The sequence below is a fragment of the Rana temporaria genome, chromosome 6 (genome assembly GCF_905171775.1).
Source record: "Rana temporaria chromosome 6, aRanTem1.1, whole genome shotgun sequence".
In the NCBI taxonomy this organism is placed as follows: Eukaryota; Metazoa; Chordata; class Amphibia; order Anura; family Ranidae; genus Rana; species Rana temporaria.
The window spans coordinates 65,684,741-65,703,408 of NC_053494.1; the positions used below are offsets into that span (position 1 = coordinate 65,684,741).

General features: G+C 46.0%; 1 protein-coding gene across 2 annotated transcripts in view; it reads right to left on the bottom strand.

The window, feature by feature from the left end:
• LOC120943546 (multidrug resistance-associated protein 1-like) overlaps positions 1-18,668 on the bottom strand; it is a 264,397-nt gene that overhangs the window by 155,946 nt on the left and 89,783 nt on the right. The window lies entirely within an intron of this gene.

The window sequence follows — 18,668 nt, forward strand, 5'->3', positions numbered from 1 at the left end:
AATAATGGGATTGGTGTCTTACCTGTAAAATCTATTTTTGAAGTATAGAACAGGACACAGGTAGATTCAAAGACGAACAGGTTATGAGCAGGTGATTGGAGACAAAATTCTGTGAGGATCCCATATAACCTCTCCCATGCTGAGCAATCCTCAGTTCTGTAGCAAGCAATAAGGGCCACAGAAGGGTGACTGTCCGTTGTCCTGCTATACACCAAAGTATGGATTTTACAGTAAGTCAAAAATCTTTTTTTTTTTAATCCTGCAGTACACGATACAGACAGTTTCAGAGACATATGAATGAGCAGTACTGATGAGAGGAGGGTAAAACAGCAAAAAAAAAACAGCCAACATACCCTCAGAACAACTGAAAAATAAGGCCAGAATCTCAGACAGCAGCCGGAAGCATTTTATGGCCATACACAGCATCTGCCGAGGCCTGAACATCTACCTAGAAAGACTTAATAAAAGTGTTAACTGAAGAGCAGGTCACAGCCTTACAAATTGGCAATGCAGAAGTTTGATGCTGAAAAGCCCATGATGCAGATCTGGTAGACTGAGCCTTCTCAGGAAAAGGAGGAACCCTATCTTTCACTGAGTAGGTCTGAATCACAACCTGAGAGATCCACCTTAGAATGGTGGAATAAGATGCAGAGAACCCCTTGCAAGATCCCTTTGGGAGCACAGAGAGGGAATCCAACGGTGTCATCAAGAATGTGGCAGTGAGGTAGACTCTACATGACATCCAGAGTGTGAATTGCCACCTCCCAAAGGTGGTTTAAGCAGGACAAAAAGAAGGAAGCACGTCGTGATTGAGGTAAAAAGAGGAACCCACTTTAGGCAAAAAACCTTAGTCTTAAGGATGACTTTATCCTTGTGAACTACTAGAGAAGGTTCCTTACAAGATAAAGCAGCAAGCTCTGACACACACTTTGCAAAAGAGATAGCGATAAAAAAAAACTTTGCAGTGAGATTGGCCAAAGAGATGTGACAATGGCTTCAAAGGGAGGAGTCTGCAGAAAAGAAAGAGCCAAATTCAAGTCCCATGGAGCCACTAGTGACTGCTGGGCTAGAGAAGGTACCTTACAAGATAAAGCAGCAAGCTCTGACACTCTCTTTGCAAAAGTGATAGCGATAAAAAAAAACTTTGCAGTGAGATTGGCCAAAGAGATGTGCCAATGGCTTCAAAGGGAGGAGTCTGCAGAAAAGAAAGAGCCAAATTCAAGTCCCATGGAGCCACTAGTGACTGGTGGGGGGGGGGTACAAGCCACCCCTTGCAGGAAGGCCTTAACAAGAGAGTACAACACCAACGACTATTAAAAGAGAAAAGTCAAGGCTGAAATTTGACCCTTGAACATATCCATGGCCAACAGCTGGCCCAGTCCTGACTGAGGAAAGGACAAGATACACCCCATGGTGTACTGGTGAGGACTAACATTCCACTGTTCACACAAGGAAAAAAAAGCCTTCCAGGTGCGATGATAGACCTTATGAGAAGTCAATTTTCTAGCATTCAAAAGTGTAGGTATGACTGAATTCAGCCAGGCCCCTATCTCTCAGGACTTGGGCTTCAACAGCGAAGCTTTTAAAGCTAGTGGCCAAAAGCAGGGTGGAGCACCAGACCTTGTGACAGTAGATCCAGACAGTCTGCTAACTGCCATGGGGCATTAGTCAGAAGCCAGAGTACATTTGAGTGCCAAGACTTTCTTTTGAACCACAAAAATCATTGGAATACCTTTGATCTTGGTCTGATGGATCAGATGGGAAAGGATCTTTAACCGAGAAAAGGCATGTCAGGTAGAATTGATCCCACAGAATCACAGATCCCAACATATGAACCTCTTCCCCTTGTGGTTGAGTCCAGCTACTGGCAGATGAGAAAATCTATACCCGGAATGTGTTTGGCTAACAAGACCAGAACATGATGTTCTGCCCAACGTATATTATATGTCCACTTCGCTCTGAGTTGATTGACATCAGGTCCCGTCCTGGTGATTGGTATAAGCCATAGCCACTGCCTACATTGGAAGCCTTTGAAGGCAGTTTATCCACCCCTGTAAAACAGATCTGAGTTTCAGTATGTTAGGAGGAAGTTGGGATTCCTGAAGTGACTAAATTTCCCTGTATCATCACTGTACCAAGCACTGACAGGTTACAATTAATTGAGATTACTAATTTAGGAGTGAAGGAATGCCTGCCTCCAGTACCAGATTGGGTATCTACCATAATAAGGAGTGTCCGGCCCCTGCCGACAGCTCGATGGGGCAATCCAAAGAAGTTTGCTTGTCCCAATGTTGTATTGTAACCGCCTGGCAGTGAATATGGCACAGCTTCGAAGGATGCCACTATCAGACCCAGGACACTCATGCAAAATCATACTGATGATTGACCATGGGAGTAATATCCATGAGATCTTAGAAACTGTTTTTTTTCTCATGAAAAAACGTTGAGACAGGGTCAGGTCTGGGAACAAGGTCTAAGTACTCCAAATGATGAGTCGGAGTCAAAGCTAATTTTTGGAGATTGAGTATCCAACCAAAAGCTTGAGCTGCCCATTGAACATTGGACCTCAGAACAAGGTCAGATCACAATCTGAAGAGAAGATCGTACAGGTATCCCATGTGAACACCCTCAGAATAAAGTAAAGCAATTAAGCAAGTATCAGGGCCAATACTTTTCTGAACACTCAAGAGGCTGTAAATTAGTCAAAGGGGAGCACCATAAATTTAAAATGTTGCTTACTTAGGCCAAAATGTCAAAATTGTCGATGTGAAGGATAAACGGGGCATGTAAATAAGCATCTTTGATGTCCAGCGAAGCCAGGAAATCCTCTTGTTGAAGAAAGACAATGACCAACCTGGTGGATTCCATGCAGAATTTTTGTATTCTCAAATACTTGTTGAAGACCTTGACATCCACTATGGAATGCACATCTTCATTTGGCTTTGGAACTGGGAACAAGCAGGAGTAAAAGCTCCAAAACCTTTCCCCCACCAGCACAGGTACAATTTCCCTCAAGGATAGTAGCTGTCAAAGGGCAAGCTCAAGAGCTCATGCTTGCTGCAGAGAGAAGGGCAGGTTTGCAGTCATGAAGCTGAGGGGGGGGGGGACTGAAATTCCCAAAGGTATGAGAAGGTCATTGTGTAGAGGGGCTTAAAGCTTGGATTAGCCGGCTTGTGAGTCCAAGGTTTGCAACAAAACTGCTTCCTTATGAATAAAGGTTGGGGACCTATCTGCAGGAGTCTTAATCCTGCATTTGCTAGGTCACAAGGTGCTCTTACCCCAATTACCTTTTTCATGAAAGAGTCAAGCTCCTCGCCTAAAAGCCAATCCTCCTGCAAAAGGAATTTACTTTTAGCATTTCAGCTACAAGAGTCTGCATATCTAAACAGAAACGAGGCCTACCCTAGATATCTGACGCAGAGAGTCAGCTAGTTTTTTTATAGAGCAGTCAGTAGGAGTTCCAAATTCTGAAGGATCTCAGCATCTGTAGAGATGGAACCTGATTGTCCTGCCATGTGTTTGGTTTATACTGCCAGAGTCTGGCATACCGCCATAGCTGCAATAACAGGTTGCATTGACAAACCAATCGGGACAAAAGAGGATTTGAAGAGGACCACAAGTCTCCTATAAACGGTGCCCATGAAAGCTAGGAGATCCTCCACAAAAACTGTTAGGCCGAGTACTCACGAGCAAACATGTCCGTTCGAAATGTCCGACGGGCTGTTTCCGGCGTACAAGGCTGTTTTTTCATTTGGCCCGCTGGCTTGTACACACCAGCGGACGATATTTCCCTGCGGACCTGAACGCGTGCACGTAATCCACGTTTGACGTCACTATAAAGGGAAAGGCCAAAGTCAATGGCGACGCCCTCTGTTCCGCTTTTGCTAGTTACGGCTTTGCTCGTGTTAGTGAAGGTTTGGTTAGAGCTGATTCGCGCTTCTCGGTCTCCAGGCTTTAGCAGGTAGTATTTTCTCGTTCAGTGCGTGTGCTTGTGGGTACGTAGTTGGCATTCGGGTACAGGCGTGCAGTTCGTTCTGCTTAGCAGATTCGTACTGTGCGTTCGTATCTGTGTGTCGTGCGTTCTTTGCAGGTACCGCTGGATTTGATTGTGCTTTCTGTTGGAGTGTGTTCTTGACTGACCAGCCGGCCGGTTTGAAGCCATGATGGAGCAGCAGCGTCAATTTTCGCGAGTTGGTGCTGTTTATGGGATGGCTGCTGGATATGTTAATTTGTCCAGTACTTTGGCCAGAAACAGGGGGCGGAGGCGTTTCTGGACCAAGAATTGGTTGCGCCAGCGTGACCAGTTCTCACATATGCCTCTGCTTAGGGAAATCCAGGAGAATAATCCTAATGACTATAGGAATTTTCTCCGCATGACGGACCCCATATTCAACAGTCTGCTGGATCTTCTGTCCCCCTATATCACGAGGCAGGACACTGTGATGCGCCAAGCCATCACGGCCGAGCAGAGGCTTATTGCCACGTTGCGGTACCTGGCGACTGGGAGGAGCCTGCAGGACCTCAAGTTCTCGACAGGCATCTCTCCGCAGGCGCTTGGGGTCATCATACCGGACACGTGTGCTGCCATCATTAAAGTTATGCACGAGGAGTATATGAAGGTAAGTTTCCTCATTTTAACCTCACAATGTGTCTTTAATAATGTGTCAAACTAACTTTTTATTTTATTTCCCAGATATGCTGTGTGTTTAACTAACGTTCCCTTTTCTCACTATGCATGTTGATATCAGCTTTTACATGTTCTTTTTATTTTGGCCTACCTGCATATTTTGATCTTACCCAATATTAACCTGTCCAGCATGCTATCTTCGGGCCAACCCCCACCATGCCACTTTTTTTTTTTTTTTTCTAAAAACAGTTTTAACACCCCCCACCCCCCCTTCAAAGTGTTTTTGTCCCCATCAGAGGGCTGTGGAGTCTCTTATTAATTAAGTGGGCCTATATATTTGTGCCCCGAAATTCTCCCTTCATAATTTGCAAATGCTATTTTAAAAATGTAAAGTTGCACAAGGATGCTTGTAGGATTATGTTTGCAATGTTTATGTGCCAAAGTACTAAATCTCTTTTTTTGTTTGTCCCCACAGCTACCCTCCACACCACAGGAATGGCAGTCTGTGGCTTCCCAATTTGCCCAGCGGTGGGATTTTCCTAACTGCGGTGGAGCAATAGATGGGAAACACGTCCGCATTGTGCCCCCACCCCACTCGGGGTCCTACTATTATAATTACAAGGGTTATCATAGTATCGTGTTGATGGCGGTGGTGTCGGCACAGTATGAGTTTCTATATGTGGACGTGGGGAAGAACGGCCGGATGTCAGATGGGGGAGTGTTCGCACGGACTGATTTCTATGATCGTCTCCAAACTGGTGGTCTGGCATTGCCACCAGATGAAGATAATGTGGAAGGACTTCCGTTTGTGTTCCTAGCGGACGAGGCTTTCGGCCTTGGACCTCACCTAATGCGGCCTTTTCCCCAGAGGACCCTCACCTTAGAGAGGAGTGTGTTTAATTTTCGGTTGTCCAGGGCTCGGAGGGTAGTCGAGAATGCCTTTGGGATCCTCAGCAACCGGTTCCGCCTGTTCCTGACATCGATACATTTGGCGGAATATAAATTGAACACCATTATATTTGCCTGCTGCATTTTGCACAATTTTCTACGCAGGCACTCCCAGACGTACCTAGCCTCCATGGGCTCTGAGGCAGGACTACCCTCAGAGAACATTCCTGGCCTGGACACTGGTCGCGCTGGCTTGGCCCCCCAATCTGCTCGTGAGGTACGCGACAAATATGTTGAGTACTTCATGGGTCGGGGGGCCATTGCTATGCCAGATCATATTTCTTTCTAATTCGGCCCCCAAAGAAAGGAATATTCTCACAACTAATAAATAATTAGACCATTGGACTTTATACAGTTGTTTGTCATTACTGCTTTTTCTCTATTTTTCTGTCTTCCAGGTTATCTCCAAAAATCGTGCACTTCTAGTGCCAAATTTACTTACTCAGATGTATTAACTAACCACATTTGCACATTATTCACTCATCTACTAACTGGGTATTCAGTCTAGAAATAAGAAGCCACTCATTTTTCTGCTTTTGATGTCTCATATTTATTTTTTTAGTTTATTCATTTTTTAACAAGAAATGTGTATTTTTAGGCAGAAAACATTTCCTGCAAATTCTTGAGACAAAATATTGGCTTTTAATTATTTATTTTTTTGTCTTTATTGACAGTGATTATCAATAATAATGATCGAAACACAATGTAAGAATAATTTCACTGAAACTATACGCAAGAATTTTTGGGCTTGTCATTTGTTTGTGTCTAATTTTTTCAACAAGATTTTAACACAACACAAAAATTTTTGAATTTTTTACCAAAATTAGTTAACTTCTTTCTTTAGGTGAGATTTATTGTTCGTTTTGTGATCTGAAACTGGAAACATTTACAAACCAAAAAAGATCAACACCAAACAAAAAGTAAAAAAAATAACAGCAGTCAGTCATATGGATGGTGTGCTTTCACACTGGAATACGCCAAAATTTCTAAATGCACACATTCAGTGCAAACTCGCCAAATGTCATTGGTTAAACAGACAAATGGCCACATGTGCTATCTGACATCATGGGTGATCAATGTATGTGTTTTGTGGGAGCAAACCCTTCCTCTCAACTACTTGAGGATCGAGGAGGGGTTTGTACCCACAAAGCACAGACAATAGATAGTCTGTGATGGCAGCTAGCACATATTGGCACACTGTGTGTGCATTTAGAAATTTTGGCGTATTATAAAGTACAAAAATTAAAAAGGGTTTTGTGGGCGGGGGATGGGCGGGGGATGGGCTTCTGTGGTTCAGTCTTTGACACGGCCCATCATGTCCATGATATTTTTGTAATTTTGGTTGATGACTAGCATCCTTTGTCGCATGTTCTCCATTTCCGTGCTACACTCTGAAATGACATTTCGCACATTCTGCTCCATGACTAGCATCCTTTCCTGCATAATGTCCATTTCCGTGCTGCACTCCATTAGTTGCTGGATAATGATAGAAGCACTTGCACGTGAAAAATGTGCTACTCCATCTTGATCCCCTAAAAATAAACAAATTGGCATTCAAAATATGTAAATAATTTCCAGCCTATCTGCATATGTTTGGCCCTATTAATATAGGGGTGACACTGACCTGATGGCCTGATAATTTCCACATCCCCAATTTCTTCATCTTCTATCACTCCTCCTTCTTCCACCACCTCCCCATCATCTTCTATCACTCCTCCTTCTTCCACCACCTCCCCATCATCTTCGACTCCTCCTTCATCCATCAATCCACCTTCTTGCAATTCGCCAAATTGTTCTTCCGCCACTTGCCCTTCATCTGATATAAATTCTAAGTCCAAAATAACTTCTTCCTCCTCTCTTCCTTCCTCCTTTCTTCCTTCCTCTTCTCCTTCCACATCCTCTTCTCCTTCCACATCCTCTTCTCCTTCCACATCCTCTTCACCTTCCACATCCTCTTCTCCTTCCACATCCTCCTCTCTTCCTTCCACAGCCTCCTCCTGCTCAACATGTGGAGGTGTTTGATTTTCCGGGTGTCTGGCCCTCTCTGCCTCCTCCAATTGCTGGCGTCTTCTTTCCCCTATAAGAAATAATAAAAAACAAAAGGTATACTCATCAGCACACAGATATTGGATATCATAAATCGCACACATTGCATAGACGATACATTTATGATGATTTTTGGTTGTTTATTCTTTCAGCAATCCTCCATTTTTGGCGTAGTTCTAGGCCAAGCTCTGATCCTGCCCCTTTTTTGCAAAGAAGTGACACAAATGGATGTCACCCCAAAACATTAATTCTCGTCGACCCTCCAAATAAATATACTTAGATTTTTGAGACACAGGTGCTTTGCATTTCAAGATGTTAAAACATCAGCTTTATTTGCATTTTGGAGAATGAATCTTGTTTGCCTGTCACATTCACTCAATTTAATTTCTGTGATTTTGCTAGTCAACAATGTTGGAAAACCAAGTTTGGGGCCAGTCAGCCATGTCCAGGTGTGTTGTTCCTGGAGTAACGTCACATTTTTGCTAAACAATGTCATATTACGCGTGTTTACTATTTCACAAAATTTGTTTAAGGTTGTTATTTGACATAAACACAATACAGTATCTACACGTGTTCAAAAGTACAAGCAGGCCAAGGAGGCAGATGTGAAAAAATACATGTCAACACATTATTGCAGACATTCCCCCCCCCCCCTTAAATAATATGGACTTACTTTTACGCAGAATTTTGAGTATCTTCTTCATGTGATGTGGCTCCCTCAATTTTAAATCGGACCAACGCTTCCGTAGTTGCTCCTTTGACCTGGTGACACCAAACATTCTCCTCATTCTCCTTGCCACCTTGTCCATTATGTGTGACTTCCTACGGTTCGGTGTTTTGTAGGGCCCACATTCACCATCATAATCCTTCCTCCTCATGATGTAAACCAACTCCACCATTTCTTCGAACGCCATATTAGTGGCTTTATATCTTTTAGGCCTGGATCGGGACGGTCCTGCCTCTGTCCCTTCACTTGCGCCATGAGAGCTCCGTGCCCGCTCGTGTGACATCGCCATCTTTCCTTCCCACAGAGATTAGGGGCGTGGAAACGAGGAAATGTCCCGTCAGGGGCGGAGATGAGGGCGGGGATTATTGCATATGCGGAGTGTCGCGAATGCCAACAACGTATTGACGTACGTTACGCGGAGAATATTCGCGCGATTCCAGAACCTACACAGTTAACGCCATATTTACTTTTTCAATTGATTAGGGGCATGGCAAAGGTGACGAGGGCGGCGTTTCATACATACGCGGAGTGTATAAAAGGCGCTTGACGTGATTACGTAGGTTACGTGTTAATTCAGCGAGCGGAAGAAACGAGGATTGTGAGAGAGGCAGGTAAGAAATTTAAACATGGGATCAGCAGCGGGCTCTAAAATGTAGAGCAATGGGATGGGGGTTTGGTCTGTTGGTTGCACAGTTTTATTAAGCTATTATGTCTCTTGGATACCAGAATGTGATTTTCATACCCAAATGCTTTTGTAGACATCACAAAATAGAGAGATCAAAAATGCTGTGACTCATTATCAATTATGTAGGGTGTATTCAGATCAGGCCAAGTATTGTTCTGTGTTGGTTGGACAGAGGTCATTAGGAAGTTTCTTTCATGTAATCAATGCTGAGGGGCAGGATATCTACACATGCAATAGTGCCTTGATGAATGCTGTCATTTGTAATAATTGTGTATGGTTGTAGATTTATATTATTTCCTGCAATGTAACCAAAGGGGCGGCATGTATAAAAAAAATGTTATCTAAAACCAACCAATGGGGCAGAGCTGGCCAGCATTTTCTAAACAAGAGACACTGTGTTTGTATTTCTATATAGGTACGACTTTTTATAAAACATATTCTATCAATGTAAATGCTGAGGCTTTTTTTAATTGTGTTTTTGGTTTCTTTTTATTTATTCAATCTAGAAAAAAAAAGAGTAAATCCTAATTTCACAATGGATCTCCTGCAGAGCCAAGACATTATCCAGCATTTGCTGGATAAATTCAGGGAAATGCCCATCCTGTGGGATTCAAAGCAGGACCATTACCACAATAAGGACGTACGAGCGGCAGCACTTGAACAGCTAGCAGCATACATGAGGACATGGGTGCCAGAATGCAGTGCCAACATGGTGAAGGATAAACTTGCCAACCTCAGGGGCACATATAGGAGAGTGTACAAAGCTCACCAAAAGCAGCTAAGATCTGGAGCAGCAGCAAGACCACCAAAGGAACCCAAGCTGTGGTATTACAACCAGATGTCATTTTTGCGGGATCAACTGGAAGGCAGGGCATCAATGTCAAGTCTGAATCCCAACCTTTCCTCCACGCTACCTCCCAGCGGGACTTCCCCAGATCACCACAGCCCTGCAGAGTCGGATGAAGAGGGCCTGGCTGACAGAGAGGCAGATCTGCGCCTCTACGATGATGAGGTATAGTAGTTTCATAACTAGTTATGTAATAATCTTAATTATTGTTTGATTCTTGACTTGATATTGGTTAATAAAATACAAGCTGGGAAGTAAAAATCTAAAATCGTGGGCAAACAAATAGGTGTCAGGGATGACAACTGCAGGGGTCAGAGGGTGAGTCTGTTTTCAAGTTTAAATTCAAGGCAAAAAATAAGATTCAAGCATGAAAATGTGAGTGAGTATATTCCTAAATATATTACAACATGTCACTTTTTTTTACACAGGAAGAAGAGACCAGCCAGGAGGTGGCAGATCCTCTCCTCACTGTCAGCCAGGACGAAGGGGTCAGTGGCAGCCAGGAGGAGGCCGGGCCCAGTGGCGTTCAGCAGCTCCCCAGGACAAGCACCACCAGCCAGGCTCCTCCCCTTTATATTAGGCCACCAGGCCGTAAGAAGAAATTGGGGGCAGTGGAGGAAGCCAGCCTGAAAATGATTCAGGAGGCGAGTGCCATCATGAGGGCCCCCCTCAACCCCACTGAGGCCTACAGTGCCTCCGTGGCACATGACCTCAATAAAGGCACGGAGGAGCAGAGGCAATTGGCCAAGGGCATCATCAACCAGGCCCTTTGGTGGATGCAGAGGGAGCTGCTGACCCCAGACACTGGGCTATGTGACCCGGCCCGGCTTGCTGAACATCATACTCCTGCTGCCACATCATCCCCACCTGCAAGGGCCCAGGGAAGACCCGCTGGAAGGCAGCCTGGAAGGAAGGTTGCAAGGAAGAGGAGACGTTGATGCCCTGCCTTCCATTTGATCCCCCACAAATGGCATCTTGTTTGGACTACCACAGCTTGGGTTCCTTTGGTTATGTGCTGCTGCTTCAGATTTTATTTTGTGTGCTTCCTGAGGTTGGCTAGTTTATCCTTCACCATGTTTGAAATGCAAGTTTGCATGTATGTTGCTAGCTGTTCAAGTGCTGCCATTCTGTTTTTGATCCTTTTTATAATTTGCTCAAATAAAAGCCTTTTTGTTGATTAGAAAAACGTGCCTATTGTTTGTAATACTGTGGGTATTATTTTAGGCATCAAACATTACAAACAAATAAAATGTTTAATCTAAACTATTCACTAACTCATGTGGGGGGGGGGGGTCATTTGGTGTGCCAACATGGTAGACAATTTAAACAACCTTCAAAAAAATCAAGTTAAATATACAAACAAAAGCTAAATCAAAACTATTTCCTATTAAAATATTCTAAATGGTGACATAACTATAAACACCTAAAGAAAGTGGGAAAGATAACCATTAAACATTAAAAGCAAAAAATTTGAAATGTGGAGGACCACTAAAAATATGATACGTCGGGCCAATAAAAGTTTGCAAAAATCTTACTACATCACAGCTAACAAATGTCACTTTTCAGTATGGAACAACTCAGTTGAAATAACATGAGCTAAATAACTGATTAGTTATAGCAAGAGAAGAATGAATAAAACGACGGCATCAAGCATTGGTTATTGTGTGTTTTGCTTCAGTGTTCTATTGCTAGAATTAATCTTTCTATTGACGAATGTGCCATATCCCAAAGAAACGTCAGTTTTACCTGAACGAGCGCTCCCGTGGCCTCATTTAGTCTGAGCATGCGCGGGGTTTTTGTACGTTGGTTTTGTGTACTCACCACCAAACATGTACGTTCGGACAGGATTTGAGCGGACGGTTTTAAAACAAGTTTGGAAATAAATGTCTGCTGAAAAACGGCCCGGCGGGCAAATGTACGGTGAAATTCTGTACGCTCGTAACTACACACGACCAAACATGTATGCTGAAACTGGTCCGCGGGCCAGTTTCAGCAAACATGTTTGGTCGTGAGTATGGGGCCTTAGTGATCTGCAGAGGCAACCAATAGCCAAATCAACCTCGGGGGCCACCCATTTTTTCAGAAATGGATGCTCTGTAGGGTATTTTTCAGCAAAGCGCTTAGAAGGAGCATACACTTTTTCAGGCTGCTGCCATACAGGACTGTTTAGGACCGCAGGGAAGGTAGTAGGACTGCCCATGGCTGACCATGGTGATGCCAAAGCAGTGTTAAAAAGCCAGAAGACACCCAGTCAGCATACTTTTAGAATGCAGAGCAGGGGAAGGAGGAGACAAGACAAAGATCTGACAATGACAAGGTCCTAAGTGAGGGAGGAGGAGGATTCCTATTTGGGAAAACGGAGGCACCAAGGATCAATACTCACAAATCCCGATGAGCAGATCCAACAAATGAAAGAATAGGGATATTAAATCTTATTCCCCCTAATTTAACCCACTATGGAAAGGTGCACTGCCTCAAGAAGGGGGGGTGCACCTCCTCAAGAAGGGGGTCTTTAAGGATTGGGTCACACCTGTGTGGATTGCTTCTGCCCTGGAACTGCATAATATCATGCGGCAAACTCAAAGTACTGCACTATGCGCCAAGGCAGGCGCCTAATGCAGTATCAAGCACCTGGAGAAGAATTACAGGCCAGTCATTCTAACTGGCAGGGCCTGGGTATGTTTCATGAAGCTCTTGCCATGGGACCCTAATCCAAAAATGTGCACAAAATTCTGCTGTGGCCACAGTGTGGGAAGGAAAAGTGATTGAAGAATTTTAGTAAGGACAAGCTAGAATAGGGCTGCAGACCCTGCAGCTACCAGTGAGGGAGGGGGGAATGGCAGTACCACAACCACGCTGCTACTTTTTGGCAGCACAATTGCAGCATCTCGGAGTAAAAATAGATCCAGAAGGAGACCTAAACGGAAGTTTAATGACTCAAGGGGCGCCCCATTAAAACAACTATAGAGGTGCTGGAGGCTAATTCATTTATTAATTTAACCCCTACGGTAAAGATGGCAATTAAAGTATGGAAAGCCGTAACGGCAGCTGGAGGACAGGTGGGAGTGACAGAGAACGCACCATTGTGGAACAACAGGAACTTCCGGGAATTGGAGACAGTGGGAGAGATTAAAGAATGGGCAGTAAAGGGGATAGTTAGACTGGCTCAGCTATATGAGGAAAGTACTTTAAAAAGGTTCGATACCCTAAGAAAAGAATACGACATCCCTAATTACACGTTCTACAGGTATCTCCAAATTAGACACGCGTTAAATGCACAGTTTGACAGAGCGGGTCCAAATTGGATCAGGAATCAAGGGCCTGATTCTCAAAAAAGCTGCCTAACTTAACTTTCAGCAGTTAAGTTACACTGACTTAAAATTTCTACCTAAGTGCCTGATCCACAAAGCACTTACCTAGAAATTACACGCCGTGTAACTTAAGTGCCTCCGTCGCAAGGCGGTCCTCCTCTCCGGGGGGCGTTTAAAATTTAAATGAGGCGCGCTCCCGCGCCGGCCGTACTGCGCATGCGTGTGACGTAATTTTCCCGACGTGCAGCGCGCGAACGTAATTGACGCCGGGCTTTGTGGATTGCGACGGGACACTAAAGTTGCGACGGGTGAAAAAAAATATATGCGCCGGGAAAACAAATAATTATAAAAAAAAATGACAGCGTCGCTCGGCATGCATTCCTGAGAGGGAGAACTCCATGCCAATTTTCAAAGAAAAAACCGGCATGGGTTCCCCCCCCCAGGAGCATACCAGGCCCTTAGGTCTGGTATGGGTTGTAAGGAGACCCCCCCTACGCCGAAAAATCGACGTAGGGGGTCCCCCTACAATCCATACCAGACCCGTATCCAAAGCACGCTACCCGGCCGGTCAGGAAAGGGAGTGGGGACGAGCGAGCGCCACCCCCCTCCTGAGCCGTGCCAGGCCGCATGCCCTCAACATGGGGGGGTTGGGTGCTCTGGGGCAGGGGGGCGCACTGCGGGCCCCCCCACCCCAGAGCACCCTGTCCCCATGTTGATGAGGACAGGACCTCTTCCCGACAACCCTTGCCGTTGGTTGTCGGGGTCTGCGGGCGGGGGCTTATCGGAATCTGGGAGTCCCCTCAAATAAGGGGGCCCCCAGATACCGGCCCCCCACCCTAAGTGAATGGATATGGGGTACATCGTACCCCTACCCATTCACCTGGAGGCAAAAAGTTAAAGTTATTAAACACACAACACAAGGGTTTTTAAAATAATTTATTATTCTGCTCCGGAGGCCCCCCCTGTCTTCTTTATTAGCTCTAATACCAGGGGGGGCTTCTTCTTCCACTCTCCGGGGGTCTTCTCCGCTCTCCGGGGGGGGGTTTCTTCTTCCGCTCTCTGGGGGGGGTCTTCTCCGCTCTCCGGGGGTCTTCTTCTATCTTCGCCGCTCTCCTCTGTTGACTCGGCGCACCCCGGTTCTTCTGCAGATGTCCGGTGCCTTCTTCTTCAGCGCTGGCTGCCTGCTATCTTCGTGTGTTAGCTCAATTACTAGCAGGCAGCCATCGCGGTCTTCTGTGACGTCACCTTCTTCTCTTCTGTTCTTCTCCCCTCTTCCGATGTTGACACGTCGCCTCTTGTCACTGCAATGATGGAAGCGCGCCTTGCATCCCATTTATATAGGCATCACCGTCCCATCATGCTCCGGTAGGTACCCACGTGGTGGGTGCACGTGGGTAGGCACCCACCACGTGGGTACCTGCCGGAGCATGATGGGACGGTGAGGCCTATATAAATGGGATGCAAGGCGCGCTTCCATCATTGCAGTGACAAGAGGCGACGTGTCAACATTGGAAGAGGGGAGAAGAACAGAAGAGAAGAAGGTGACGTCACAGAAGACCGCGATGGCTGCCTGCTAGTAATTGAGCTAACACACGAAGATAGCAGGCAGCCAGCGCTGAAGAAGAAGGCACCGGACATCTGCAGAAGAACCCGGGGTGCGCCGAGTCAACAGCGGAGAGCGGCGAAGATAGAAGAAGACCCCCAGAGAGCGGAGAAGACCCCCCCCCGGAGAGCGGAAGAAGAAACCCCCCCCGGAGAGCGGAGAAGACCCCCGGAGAGTGGAAGAAGAAGCCCCCCCTGGTATTAGAGCTAATAAAGAAGACAGGGGGGGCCTCCGGAGCAGACTAATAAATTATTTTAAAAACCCTTGTGTTGTGTGTTTAATAACTTTAACTTTTTGCCTCCAGGTGAATGGGTAGGGGTACGATGTACCCCATATCCATTCACTTAGGGTGGGGGGCCGGTATCTGGGGGCCCCCTTATTTGAGGGGACTCCCAGATTCCGATAAGCCCCCGCCCGCAGACCCCGACAACCAACGGCAAGGGTTGTCGGGAAGAGGTCCTGTCCTCATCAACATGGGGACAGGGTGCTCTGGGGTGGGGGGGCCCGCAGTGCGCCCCCCTGCCCCAGAGCACCCAACCCCCCCATGTTGAGGGCATGCGGCCTGGCACGGCTCAGGAGGGGGGGGCGCTCGCTCGTCCCCACTCCCTTTCCTGACCGGCCGGGTAGCGTGCTTTGGATACGGGTCTGGTATGGATTGTAGGGGGACCCCCTACGTCGATTTTTCGGCGTAGGGGGGGTCTCCTTACAACCCATACCAGACCTAAGGGCCTGGTATGCTCCTGGGGGGGGGAACCCATGCCGGTTTTGAATTTACAAATTGCCGTGGAGTTCTCCCTCAGGAATGCATACCAAATGCCGTCGCTTGAATGGGCCTTTACAAGGTGTGACTAATTTTCCACATTGTAAAACCAGCCCTAGTTTTGCGCAAGCAAATCGGAACTTACGCAGAAATCACAATGATGAAAAGCGTTGTGGATCTGCTTAAGTCCTCATTTGCATACTCAAAGCTGCATTTCAATGAGAAATGCCCCCAGCGGCGGATGCGGTACTGCATCCTAAGATCTGACCGTGTAAGTGTCTTACACATGTCAGATTTTCTGCCTAACTTTGGAAAAAGCCTTTTGAGGATCGTTTCCAAAGTTAGGCACAGACTGAACAGCAGTTCCGCCTGCGTATCTCTTTTGGGAATCAGGCCCCAAGTCTCTCAAAAATTAGGTGGGAGGATAGAAAATAAAGGGTTTATCTCTGAAATCTACCCATATATATGTGAGGGGAATATTGAGGGACCAGAGCAGCTTAAATGTAGAAAGAAATGGGAGGAAGAACTGGGAACAATAACGGGCGACCAGTGGAGGAAGGTGTTGGAGAGAGGGCATATGGCCACAGTTTCGCCCGCACAGAAGATCTCATTCTTAAAGATGATACACAGGACATACTATACCCCAAAAAGACTATTTGGATTCGGTTGGAGAGCAGATGCGGGATGCCCCAGATGTCAGGATAAGGGGGATTTAATACATATGTTGTGGAGGTGCCCAAAATTATTTAGGTATTGGCTAGAGATCATTGATATTATTAACATGACATATGGGACTAATGCTACGTTTCCACTGAGCGGATCGGTTCGGTACGGTTCGGTACGGTACGCTATTTTGGGTGTTTCCATTATGAAAGCGTGCCATAAAACCGAACCGTACCGCACCATTCAGGGTCCTGCTTCTCATGTGGGTCCATAGAAAATGGAACGGTACGGTTAGGGCGGAGCTACTGGCGTCACACAGTACTTTCCACTGATTGGTGGTCAGAAAACATCAATGCTGACGTCAAAGCAAAGCGCCAAACAATCACCACGTCGCCTTATTAGTCCATATAAAGGAGAAGGATGCCAGCAAACAACAGCAGGGTCTGGTTATCTGAGGAACTATCTACGTTCTTAGCAATCATCGGCGATGGCGTTATTCAGAGTGAGCTTGATGGATCAGTGAGAAATGAAAAGGTCTATAAAGATATTTCTCAGCGGATGGCAGCCGAGGGATTTGAACGGACGTCGGGCCAGTGTAGGGCAAAGCTTAAAAAGCTTAAAGCACAATATAAAAAAATTAAGGACGCCAACAGCCGTAGTGGAAACTGTCCAACTGCTTGGAGGTGGTACGACGCCATGGACGCCATTTACGGTCATCGGCCAGCAAACCAAGGCAGGGAGGGAGGTCTGGACTCTGCAACTGTAATTCTCGAATCTATGGTAGACCCCTTTGGTAAGTTTTTTTTTTTTTTAAACTTTGCATAGGATATCGCTCTGCTTACCATTTAAAATATAATATCTAACCATATGTTTATTTTCAGAAACAGTTGATGGACTCTCCACTGATGCATCAAACTTATCAGAAGATGGACCTTCAATGTCTTTCAGCAGCAACAGCAGCAGTATTTCCTCAAGCCAACCACAGAGTAGCCAACCACAGAGTAGCCAACCACAGAGTAGCCAACTACAGAGTACTCCCAATGCACCAAGGCACAATGGTAAGACATGATGATAATAAAGTAATTTTTAACTGCATTTTCTTAAACTAAAACAGCAGTGGGGCAGATGTGCAGGAGGTACAGTGTTGGAATAGATAAGAAGGGGGAGATCAGCTGTGGGGGAGATGTGCAGGAGGTACAGTGTTGGAATAGATAAGAAGGGGGAGATCAGCTGTGGGGGAGATGTGCAGGAGGTACAGTGTTGGAATAGATAAGAAGGGGGAGATCAGCTGTGGGGGAGATGTGCATGAGGTACAGTGGTGGAAGAGATGAGAAGGGGGGGACCAGCTGTGGGGGAGATGTGCAGGAGGTACAGTGGTTGAATAGATGAGGAGGGGGAGATCAGCTGTGGGGGAGATGTGCATGAGGTACAGTGGTGGAAGAGATGAGAAGGGGGGGACCAGCTGTGGGGGAGATGTGCAGGAGGTACAGTGGTTGAATAGATGAGGAGGGGGAGATCAGCTGTGGGGGAGATGTGCATGAGGTACAGTGGTGGAAGAGATGAGAAGGGGGGGATTAGCAGGAGGTACAGTGGTAGAAGAGATGAGAAGGGGGTTCAGCAGTGGGCAGATGAGCAGTGCTGTGTATTGGTGTAGCAGATGAGCGGGGGGAACAGAGGTGTGGCAGTGAATCAGTGTGGTACAGTCTAGTGGGGCAGATGAGAAAGGAGCTTACAGTATTGGTTTGGCAGATGTTACCAAAAGCAATATTTAGGTCTTTTGTATATTACAGGTGAAAGGAGAAGGTTCCAGTTGGATCTGCGCACAGTTATGGAGGATATGCGGGCAGCAGAAGAAAGGCAGCTGGAAAGAATGGATAACCTTTCTGAGAGGCGGTTTCAAGCACTACGTCAGGATGCACAGGAAGCTATGCGCCAGGAGGCAGAAATTGCCCGGCAGCAGATGGAGCAGTTGGCTACCTTCAACCAGGCCTTCCTCGGTGTCCTTGGTCAGCTTGTTCAAGTGATTGGAGCCAATCGTCAACCCAGGTCACCACCCAGACATTAGTGCCTTTCATGCAGCACAGGACCTGTACCCATGTTTACGTTTAAAAATAAAGTGGGTTTTAAAGGTTAGATTTTTTTTTTAATAGGCTCCTTTGAGCCATCAGCGATCACACAAGATTGGACACATTTGCTCCTTGCTGCACATGGCTTTCTTTGTGCTGCTGCTCTGATTCCCTTCTGCCTCCTTTGCGTTATCACCCCCCTTGGACGGTGGAGCCTGGATTTCAACAAAGGGCACCCCCGATCGCTTAATTTCTTCTCATTTTTGCATTGTAGATGTAATTGCGAATATACTTGGCATTTTTGGTTTACCTTTTCCTTTAATTTCCTTTTTAGATGTTTTTTTTCTTGGTCTGAATTTCTCACTTCCTGTTCCTTCTCAGTAAA